This window comes from Solanum stenotomum, chromosome 7 (genome assembly GCF_019186545.1).
Source record: "Solanum stenotomum isolate F172 chromosome 7, ASM1918654v1, whole genome shotgun sequence".
NCBI lineage: Eukaryota > Viridiplantae > Streptophyta > Magnoliopsida > Solanales > Solanaceae > Solanum > Solanum stenotomum.
In genome coordinates, this window is record NC_064288.1 from 48,412,704 (window position 1) to 48,425,380 (window position 12,677).

Sequence of the window (12,677 nt, forward strand, 5' to 3'; positions counted from 1 at the left end):
CTGGGTACCTGTTGTTTTGGTACTCATGCTACGCTCTGCATCTATTTTGTGATGCAGGTCCGAGCACTAGTAGCCAGCGTTGATCGAGCTTGGAGTAGACTTATCCGGAGACGGGGGTGAGCACACGGCGTTTTGTACTATTTCAGTCTCCATCTGTATATATAGACTTGTCTTTTTCCTTTCGAGACAGTCCAGTCTCTGTTGTCCAGTTTTGGGACTTGTACTCATTTTGTAGTAGCTCTGTACTAGTGACTTCCAGGTTCTGGGAGGGATCTTTATTTGTATATATGTTTTTGGTTTGCTTCCGCCTGTTTATATTGTTATTTGCCTACTCTTGTTTAATTTCTACCCTCAGACCCGTTACTTGTTGTTCCGGGTTACGGGTTGGCTTACCTGCTGGTGGGTTATAGTAGGTGCCATCATGACTTGATAAATCGGGTCGTGACATCTTCCATTTAAGTATTCTTTTTTCCACTTTCTTTTCATCTTTAGTCGCATGTAATGTTATTACCAATTAGTTTCGAGCGCGGCATAAATCAAAATGCATAATTTTTGAAAAGGCGTTGAAATAATGTATTTTTTTTATCAGATTCTCATAGACGTATACGAAAGCGTTAAAAATTCATCTACTAAATACAAATTATATAGAGTGATATTGAGATTTTACATTATGTCTATTGAGATAAAAGTAAAAATCTCACATATTAATTGAATTGAGCAAAATGAAACACACAAATATAAATCTTGTAATTGCGATTTGTGTGTTGAAATGTGGACTTATATAAGTCTTGAAATATTTCTTGACATTTATTGAAGTAATTACAACTATCAATTAAAAATAATTATAACGAAAAATTAAGAGAGAATTGAGGAGAGGTTACATGTAGAAAAAGTAATAAGGACAAAATAATAGGTAACAATAATGAGCAGTAAATAACCGATATGTTTTCCAAGGAAACAAAGGGGGTAATTTTTTTACGCTAAAAAAAGTTTACATCACTTCTCTTTTATCCAACTTTATATTATATAGATTTTTTTATTACATGTGGATATGAATGTTCGTTTTCCTTTACACCTTTACCTTGCCTTCATAATTTTCATTGCCTTTTATTTAATTGCAATAATAAATTAAAAATTAAAAAAATTTGAATAAAATAATAAAATAATGTATTGATCATAGAGAGATATCACATCACTTTATCTAAACCAAACTTAAATATTATATAGATTCAGAGAGAGATGTATTCATATATATATATATATATATATATATATATATTAACCACTTCAAAAAAATACAGTTAAATTACAAAAATTATAATAAAATCTTACAAAAACATAAATAACAATTACACTAATAAAAAGAATCTGCCTTACCTCTTCACGTCAAAAAACTCCATATTAATTAGCCTGTTATAAGAAGATGATAACATATATATAGATTGAAAATTAAGGATTAATAATCAAGAATAAAATAAAAAGATGAAAAAAAAATAAAAGAAAAAGAAAAACAGTTACCTGAAACCTCAAAAGAAAGGTATAAGAAGGAGTATATATACATGGGGAAATAGCGTATGATTTATGAATAAGCAAATGAATTATGCCAATTAATTATTGGTTATTAAAAGCATCAAGAAGTAATTGATGTTATGTGGGAACCAATAATTAATTTCCTAATTCAATTGCCAACTATGCTCATAATGTCACGCCCCGAGCCTACACCCTGGATGTGGCCGGTACTCGAAGACCATTGCTGGACCCAAGCGAACCCTTGGCCTGACTTTCTTAACTCAGCGGAAACCTAACTCAACAGAATAACTCCATGCAATGCAAGGACATAAAACAAATTAACTAATAAAATCTGGCCTAAAAGGCAACTCGAGTCCCAAAATAGAATATTTACATATATACATAGATGAGAGACTCAAAACTAACTAACTGGCTAACTGTCTATGAAGCCTCTATAACACTGAGATGGATGTTGGGACAGACCCCGCAACATCCTAATAAAACAAAATTAAGAGAACATAATAACCGAGTCCTCCGAAATGCAAAGAGGTTGTCAAGCCCCGAGCCTACACCCTGGGCGAGACCGGCACCCGGAGACCATTTCTGGCCCCAAGCGAACCCTTGGCCTAGCTTTCTTAACTCAGCGGAAACCTAACCCAACAGAATAACTCAATGCAATGCAATATTACAAAACAACTTAACTTATAAAATATGGCCATAAAGGCAACTCGAATCTCAAAATAGAATATTTACATATATACATAGATGAGAGACTCAAAACTAACTGACTGACTGTCTATCTATGAAGCCTCTAAAATACTGAGATGGATGTTGGGACAGACCCCGCAATATCCTTATAAAACAAAAACTAAGAACACAAAATAATTGAGTCCTCCAGAATGCAAGGAGGCCACTGACTCTGGAGTGCTCAGCTGGATCAACGACGTACAGGATGCTGATCCGGGATACCTGTATCTGCATCATAAGACGATGCAGGCCAACTGACATCAGTACATGGAATGTACGAGTATGCGAGTTGGAAAACTAAGCAACACAGGCTAGAAGGAAAATTTGGAAGAAACTGAAAAGTTTACCTTGCTCAACTCAACTCAACCTGACTGACTTCTTTTAATATAAGGCAATTTAAAACAAGTGCGATATAAAGAAAGATTGTTTAAAACATGTTATAAACTCTGTGTGTATACAAGGATACAATAAGCCTGAGATGTATATAGAAATACAATTGAACTGATGTATATAAAGTACAATAATTTCTGTGTATAAAAATACAATAACTGCTGTGGGAGTTTCTCAAACCGACAACCATCACATGAGAGCTATAGTGATGATACAGCGATCGACCTCACGCTGCCAGAGCATCTTATACCCGGCCAAAGGTATAAGACCTGAACTGCCTAATGGATCCACTAGTCTAATATGAAAAGGATTCATCTAAAAAGTATGATCCTTTTCTACCCATGGTGGCTAACATGGTTCTATGGGGGCTGTGGGTTCTTTGAACGCTCCCCCAATTCGGTGCTCGATACTACTCCCAAAAATGTACTGGCTCTTATGTTTTTAAAACATATGTCTTCCTGCTGATTGAGATAATTACTCAAAAAAAACTATCCCGAAGGCTCTTTGGAAATCTCAGTTTCCAACCTTGTTTAAATGTAAAGACATTTCTTTAAAACTTCTTTGGGAATACATAGTTCCCTAATAACTTTGAGAAATGAACTCAACTTTAAACCCTTGACTCTTTACTCTTTACTTGACTTGCAACTTGAGCCTTAGAATGAAGTTAAAACGTTCAATAAAGACTCTTGAAAAGCTTGGAGGACTTGCTTGAACTAACTTCTTAACCTCTAAGCTTGACTTCTAATTTCACTTGACTTCTAACTCGACTTGACTTGGAAACTAACTTCACTTGACTTGGAAACTAACTTCACTTGAATTGGAAACTAACTTCACTTGAATTGGAAACTAACTTCACTTGACTTCTAACTTTACTTGACTTGGAACTAACTCTCCTTGAATTGGATTATGAATTCAAGGGTAATGATTTGTGTTTGGAAGGACCCCATGATGTTTATGAATAATTTAGGACAGCTAAACTTAAGAAGAATTATGAATTTAAATTCTGAAAACAGGGCAGATTTTGTTCGCAGAGGGAACACAACTGCAACGCAGACTTGTTTCCCTGAAAGCAGCCTGACTTTTCTCCTTTATGTTGCAAACTCTAACCCTCTTAACTTCAAAGGTTCTTTTCCCAAACACTTGGGGTCATAAACCCCTGAACATACAGTGGATTCCACTAAAAAACACAACCAAATCCTGTCCCAAATTAGCAAGAACTTCAACAACACAACCAACAACTTCAACAACCAAAATAAATCTTTTCTTGGAATTAAAAAAGAGTTGGTGTGTGGGGGTATGAACCAACCAACACTAAGGATCATAAAATCCCTCAATATACAAGAGATTTCAACTCAAATACACAACCCAATCATGTCCCACAACCAACAATAACTTCAACAACACAACTAACAACATCAACAACAACTAACAACTTCAACAACAATTCCAATCTTTTCTCAAATCATAAAAATGAGCTTGGTGTGTGGGGGGAAAGGATCACCCAACACTAAGAACTCACATACCTTGATTGGGATCACCCCCGATGAAAATCCACGATGATCTTGAAGAATCTTTGCTTGATCTTCCCTTTCTCCTCTTCTTCTCCTCTTCTTCTCTTCTTCACTCTCAAGAACCCTAACTATTTACTCTTTAAAAAAATGAGACAAACTGATCTAAAATCATTCTAACACTTTAATATAACCAAAACAATTGATTTGTGAAAAGACCAAAATGCCCTTAAATTTTCGAACGGACTCTCTGCCAACTGTCCAACTTTCAAAGGGTATAACTCGCTCATACGAACTCGGAATCGAGTAAACTCGGTGGCGTTGGAAAGATCGTTCCAAGGGATTTCCAAAAATAATTGGAACTACTCCTAGATCATCCTGAGCTAGGAGTTATGACTGCTAAAAGTTGGCCAAAAACTCATTGATTTCCACACTTAGCCAAATTTCCAGATTTTGAATTTAGCCAAATTTTCAGAATCTGAACTGTTTACAAAAGTGACTACTTCCAATTTCAAGCGTTTTCATGTTCATTTTAAATTGTCGGATGTTACAGAGGCTCACCACTGACTCTAGAGTGCTCAGCTGGATCAACGGGGTGCTGAATGCTGATCCTGGGTACCTGTGTCTACATCGTCATAAGATGCAGGCCAACTGGCATCAGTACATTGAATGTACGAGTATGCGAGCTGGAAAACTAAGCAACAAAGGCTAAAAGGAAATCTGGAGTAAACTGAATAGCTTACCTGGCTCAACTCAACTCAACCTGATTGACTTATTTCAATATAAGGTAATTTAAAACAAGTGCGATATAAAGAAAGACTGTTTAAAACATGCTATAAACTCTGTGTGTATACAAAGATACAATAAGCCTGAGATGTATATAAAAATACAAATGAACTGATGTATATAAAAATACAATAACTTTTGTGTATGAAAATACAATAACTGCTATGGGAGTTCCTCTAACTGACAACCATCACTTAGAGCTATAGTGATGATACAGCGATCGACCTCACGCTGTCGGAGCATCCTATACCCGGCCAAAGGTATAAGACTTGAACTGCCTAATGGATCCACTAGTCTATTTGGAAAAGGATTCATCTAAAAAGTATGATCCTTTTCTACCCATGGTGGCTACATGGTTCTATAGGGGCTGTGGGTTCCTTGAACGCTCCCCCAACTCGGTGCTCGATACTACTCCCAAAATATACTGACTCTTATTTTTTAAAAAAAAAACATATTTCTTCCTGCTGATTTGAGATAATTACTCAAAAACTTAGCTCAAAGGCTATCTTGGAAATCTTAGTTTCCTCTCTTGCTTCATTTAGAAAGTGATAACTCTTTTCTGGAAAACTAGCCCGAAGGCTCTTTGGAAATCTCAGTTTCCAATCTTGTTTTAACTGTGAAAACATTTCTTTAAAACTTCTTTGGGAATACTTAGTTCCCTAATAACTCTTGAGAAATGAACTCAACTTTATACTCTTGACTTAACTTGAAACTCTTACTCTTTGTTTGACTTGAAACTTAAGCCTTAAAATGATGTTAAAACATTCAATAAAGACTCTTGAACAACTTTAAAGACTTGCTTGGACTTACTTCTTGAATTCTAAGGTTGACTCTAACTTCACTTGACTTTGAGCCAAACTTTTCTCGAATTGGATTATGAATTCAAGGGTAATAATCTCATGTTTATGGATGAGTTCGGGAGGTTAAAATGTACCTTAGAGTATTGGAAACAACTATAAAACATTGGTACATTACCAAGGAACATGTATGAAAAAGTGGGGAAATAATGGGAAAACTTGGCGTCTTTGGCGCTCTGAGAGGCGCGGAGCGCCAGACCAACAAGGTTAGAAGGGTCTGGTTGGGGCTCTGCTAGGTGCGCCGCCCCCAAGGGCTGGGCTTTAGAGCCCCTATTGGGGCGCGCTGGCTGGCGTGATGCCCCAGCCCTTTTCCTCGAAATTTTGACTTTTCTCCTTCATTTTTCCAACTCTAAACCTCCTTACCTTCAATGGTTCCAGCCCCAAACACTTAGAATCATAAACCCCTCAACATGCAATAGATTTCAACTCAAAAACACAACCGGAATGTCCCAAATCAACAAGAACTTCAACACAATCACAACCAACAACTTCAACAAATACAACCACAAACTTCAACAAACATAATCAATCTTTTCTCTGAAATAAAACGAGTTTGGCGTGTGGGGGAAAGAACCAACCCAACACTATGAACTCACATACCTAGTAGGGATCACCCCCGACGATATCCACGACGATCTTTGACGAAACCTTGCTTGATCTTCTCTTTCTCCTCTTCTTCTCCTCTTCACTCACAAACCCTCACTCTCACTCTTTAAGATGAGAAAAAACTGATCAAAAATCAGTCTAACACACTAATATATATCCAAAAGAAAAGGCTAGGGAAAAGACCAAAATACCCTTACCAATTTCGGGTAACCTGCCCTGCCAACAACCTAAATTCCAAAGGGCATAACTCACTCATACGAACTCAAAATCGAGCAAACTCAGCGACCCTGGAAAGATCATTCCACGAGCTTCGCGAACATAACTGGAACTACACCTAAATCATACTGAGATAGGAGTTATAACTGTTCAAAGTTGGCCAAAAACTCACTTTTTCCCATACTTAACCAAATTTTCCAGATTTTTAATTCCTTCAAAAAATGACTATTTCCAATTCTATGCCTCTTCATAGTTATTTCAAATTGCCGGATGTTACACATAATGAGGAAGGAAGTTACTTTTTTAAAAAAATTATTGAATAGAAAATGAAGAAAAAAATTTAAAATTATGAGAAAATAAATAAATTGTAATACTGATCAATGAGGCATGCCACATCAGCGTGTTTATTTTCAGCTTTATATAGATATATAGATTTTATAATTAATAATGGTTACCATTAAGTGATTTGTTTATTTAAAATTATTAGAAGTTCTTAATATTTTATATATGTGAGATTACAATATATGAATTGAGAATTATGATTAATAAATAAAATTTACAAAAGTGATCTATTTATTTGAGTCATTAGAATATTCTCAACGTTTCATGTATAAATTGGATATTGGTGGTGAACATTTATATAATGAAAGGAGATTATCCTTAGCCACTAGTACCATTTAATTAATTCATGAGAAGAGATATTAAAGGTTTTCACTGGTCCAAAAGGAAAAAATATAATATCTTGAATTCTTAGGTGAATTAATCGAAAGAACAATTTGTTGTAAGGAGGTGTTGTGTGTCTTAGTAAAAGGAAAGACACAACATATGTCTTGTGCTCATGAGATAATTATTAAAAGAGAATGAAAATTTGAATCATGTTATTTTAATCTTTAACTATCCCTAAAATGGTTATTTTTCAAACTTGGTCATAGTATAGGTGGTCATGAATTTTATGATCTCTGGTTGACTTGAAATTTGATGGTTCCATCGAAAATCATTTAGATGGATTTTAGATAGTTTGTCGGATTAAAATTTGATTTAAGTATGATAAGGTCATTCTTTGTGTCAGTTATGTTTATGTTAAATTTGGTACATGATTACACATGGTGATTTAATATGAATTGATATGTGATAAGGTAGTTCATATTGTTTTAATTCCTAAAGATGCTTAAATCACTAAAATTTGAATTTGGACATAACTTTGGAAATAAAGATTCTTTATAGATTCCAATTGACCTAAAATTTTGTAAGTTCATTGATAACGGCCTAGTAAGAAGTACTCATTGTTATGTGGTTATGTTTCTTTGAGGTCGTTAAAATGATTTTAAAGTTGTTCTTTGGAATTAAAATGTGATTTAGTATGAATGACATCCTTTATATCAGTTTTATTTATGTTATATGTGGTACATGATTACACATGATGAGTTAACATGAATTGATATATGATAAAGATGCCTTAAATCGTTTGAATCTGAATTTGATCATAGCTTTGGAGATAAATATTATTTTTGAACTCTGATTGATCTGAAATTCGATAGGTTCATCAGAAACAGTCAAATTAAAAAATGCTCATTGTTATGAAGTGATTTGGCAATTTGAGGTCGTCTAGATAATGTTTTTAGATATTTCTTTTATCTTGAAAATTAATTTTAATGAAAATTACTCGACTATGATATAGTGGTGATAGAAATTGTTCTCTATGACATTCATGACTAAATTTTAGTGAAGTATTAAGTTCACGTGTTGGCTTTAGACCTTCCTCCATATCGGATGAAATTAATACGAGTCACTAGATTTAATCTGATCTCTAGTTTTGATAATCTGTATTGACTCTCCCTAACTGAGTAATATATGATTGAATCAATGGATCTAGGGATAATGATATTCACTTGACTTAAATTAACATATACTCTCCATTTGAGTTAGCTTTTGTTCTAAATTTGTTGAAGTGAATAACTGACACCACATATGTATGTTGCATGAGTAGTCATTTTTTCATCACAATTTATTGTTCAAGATGCATGGATATCTATGAGGTGTGTTTTGAATTTTTTTTTAATGCACATGCTGATTTTTGGAAAATAATATTTAGATAAAGTAAATAGTTTTTAGAATTTTGTTCTTTGTTCTTGATTTGTGTATCTATTTCACAAATGATGATATGTGTCATGCAATAAGAATTTTTGAATGAAAAAATTTTAAATTCTATTTTGACCATACAACGTTTTCAACCAAATTAATCATAGTTTTGGAATTCGAAAAAAAAGGGAACTCTGATTGATCTGAAATTTGGTAGATTCATAAGAACGACCTAGTAAGAAATTATTTTTTTTTTTGGATCGTTGTATGAGTTTTTGTTCATATTTGATTAAATAGTAGTGAAGGATTAGTTTTATGTGCTGACTTAGACCTTCCTCCCTATCGGATGAAATTGATACAAGTCACTATGTATTTAATCGTCTAGTTTTGATAATCTGTATTAACTCTCCTAAACTGAGTAATATATGATTGGATCAATGTAACTAGAGGATTTTCACTTGACTTAAACTGACAGTAGACTCTCCATCTGAGTTAGGTCTGTATAAGTTTATGGAGTGAATAATCGATCATTGTAATTTGTACATGTGTATTGCATGAGTAGTTCTCCAATCCCATCGATCGGCTATTCGAGATGCGTGGATATATATGTATAAATGAGTCCTGAATTTTGTTATTTACGATTATTCGAAATATTATGATCTATTTAATGTATTATATCTTATATTTTCAATAGACTTTACGCACCCACTTAGTACTACTCAAGCTTTTCTTTTGGTAGAGATAATATATTAATTCAAAGAATACATTGTACATGTACCTTATGTTAGAAGGAACTATTTTCAGTTTCTAACTAGATAAGAGATGAATATTTAATATATTTGTTTGTAACTCTCCTATCATTGAGTTTGATGAATATTTTATCTCTTATGGTATATTGATGCGTGATTCTTTTATTAGTATTATCTCTCATGAATTGAATTTTATTAATCTGTCTCATCAGGAAAAATATCTTTTAAATTGAATGAAACTTATATGTACATTAGCGTCTAAGTCATTTATTCTGAATGGAAATTCGAGGTTGGTTAATGGATGGACATAACGGTTCATTGAAAGTGAAGTCACTACCAACATGTAAGTCTTATTTAGAAGAAAAAATGACTAAGAGACCTTTCCTCTTAAAAAGGAAAAAGAGGTAGTGATAAGTGTTATACCCCATTTTAACCGGGTCAAAATAGTGTACAACATTTGGTGCTTCCTAAGTTAATAACTAAGTCAAGAAGTCGCCACCTAATTATTATGGTGAATTAGGGCACCTAAGATTGATTAAAGTCATGTCTAAACTTAAACTTCATTTTAAGGTCTACTAAACATAAGATTCTAGATAAGGGTTCAACTAATCTAAAGGGAAGGGGTTACGCATCCTTTAAAATCCATTAAAAATGGTTAACCGGACGAACTTAAATAATTAATTAGGCTAAGTGTAAGAGATAAAATGCTAATCATGAAGATGTAAAAGATGTATAAATGCTAAATCTCAAGTAACTTAAAAATTAATGCGTGGAAAAACACTTCTTATGAAAAGTCGCCTTGTGGAAAACGTTTGGAAGTAAAATAGTTTTGTAAAAAGTTAAATTAGTTTATTGAATAATGATGACTTGAATCCATTTGAATTTAAGTTCACCTTTGAACCAAAGCCTTTCTGAAAAGATTTCTAGAATTGTACAGTAAACTGTGCACCTCTATCTGAAATAATGGAGATTGGGACTCCATGAAGCCTCACTATCTCTTGAATATACAATTTGGCATAATCTTCTGCTGAAAGGATAGTCTTTACTGATAGAAAATGAGCTGACTTTGTCATTCTGTCTACAATCACCCAAATAGAATCATGTTGTCTGCGAGACCTTGGCAACCCTGTGATGAAATCCATATTGATCATCTCCCACTTCCATTTCGGAAGTTCTATCCTCTGAGCTAAACCACCGGGCCTTTGGTGCTTGACTTTCACTTGTTGGCAATTCAGACACTTAGCAACAAACTCTGCAATGTCCTTCTTCATGCCATTCCACCAATAAACTTCTCTCAAGTCACGATACATCTTTGTGGAACCCGGAAGAATGGAATATCTGGAGCTATGAGCTTCCTCCATAATTTTCTCTTGGAGTCTGTCTACCATATGTACACACAACCTTCCCTGACACCTCAATACACCATCTCCCCCTTGTTCAAAAGCTAATACTCTTTGATTTTGAACATTTGCCTTCAACTCAAGCAAAATGGGATCTTGATCTTGTTTCTCTTTCACTTCTGACACTAGTGATGACTCGGCCCCATTTGCCACCGTTATCCCTCCTTCTGCGGAATCTAAAAATCTGACTCCCAGGCATGCCAGTCTGTGCACATCTTTTGCTAACTCTCTCTTTCCTTCTTCAATATGGGCGGTGCTTTCCATAGACAACCTGCTTAAAGAATCAGCAACAACGTTAGCCTTACCTGGGTGGTAAAGAATACTCAGGTCATAATCCATCAGTAATTCTAACCACCTCCTTTGTCTGAGATTAAGCTCTTTCTGAGTAAGCACATATTGAAGGCTCTTATGATTAGTAAATACATCAACATGCACACTATACAAGTAATGACGCCATATCTTCAACACAAAAACTACAACAGCTAACTCCAAGTCATGGGTTGGGTAGTTCTTCTCATGAACCTTCAACTGTCTGGAGGCATAAGCTATAACCTTGCCATTCTGCATTAAGACACAACCAAACCAATTTTAGATGCATCACAATACACCACAAAACCTTGAGTACCTTCTAGTAAGGTCAAAACTGGAGCAGAAATCAACCTCTTTTTCAATTCCTGAAAGCTCTTCTCACAAGCTTTCGACCATTGAAATTTCACTGTCTTCTGAGTCAACTTTGTCAAAGGAGATGCAATAGTCGAGAACCCTTCAACAAACCTTCTATAATAGCCAGCTAATCCCAAGAAACTCCTAATTTCAGTTGGAGATGTGGGTCTAGGCCAATTCTGCACTGCCTCAATTTTCCGAGTATCAACTTTAATTCCATCCCCGGACACAACGTGTCCTAGGAACACCACAGACTTAAGCCAAAACTTACACTTGGAGAACTTGGCGTACAACTCCTTATCTCTCAAAGTCTGAAGAACTATTCTGAGATGACTAGCATGATCTTCTTCATTCCTTGACTAGATTAGTATGTCATCAGTGAAGACGATAACAAACATATCTAAATAAGGTTTGAAGACTCTATTCATGAGGTCCATGAAAGCTGTCGGTGCATTGGTCAAACCAAAGGACATGACTAAAAACTCATAATGACTGTATCTGGTTCTGAAAGTTGTCTTTGGAATATCACATCCCCTTACTCTTAACTGATGATAGCCTGATCTAAGGTCAATCTTTGAAAAACAAGTGGCACCCTGAAGCTGATCGAAAAGATCATCTATCCTCGGAAGAGGGTACTTATTCTTGATGGTAACCTTATTTAACTGGTGGTAGTCTATACATATTCTAAGGGAACCATCCTTCTTTCTCACAAACAAGACTGGAGCGCCCCAAGGTGAGACACTTGGTCGAATGAAACCCTTATCTAGGAGAGCTTTCAACTGCTCTTTCAACTCTTTCAACTCTGCTGGTGCCATTCTATAAGGCGAAATAGAGATAGGACGAGTATCTGGAATGAGATCTATGCCGAAATCTATTTCTCTCTCCGGAGGAATTCCGGGTAGATCATCATGAAAAACTTCTGGAAACTCTCTTACTGTAGGAACTGACTGAAAATGAGGTATCTCAACACTAGAGTCATTAACTCGGACTAAGTGATAGATACAACCTTTGAAACTAACTTTCTCGCCTTAAGGTACGAAATGAAACGACTCTTAGAAACTGTTGAACTACTACTCCACTCTATAACTGGCTCATTTGATAACTGAAATTTGACCACTCGAGTTCTACAATCTAATGATGCATAACAGGCATGAAGCCAATCCATAC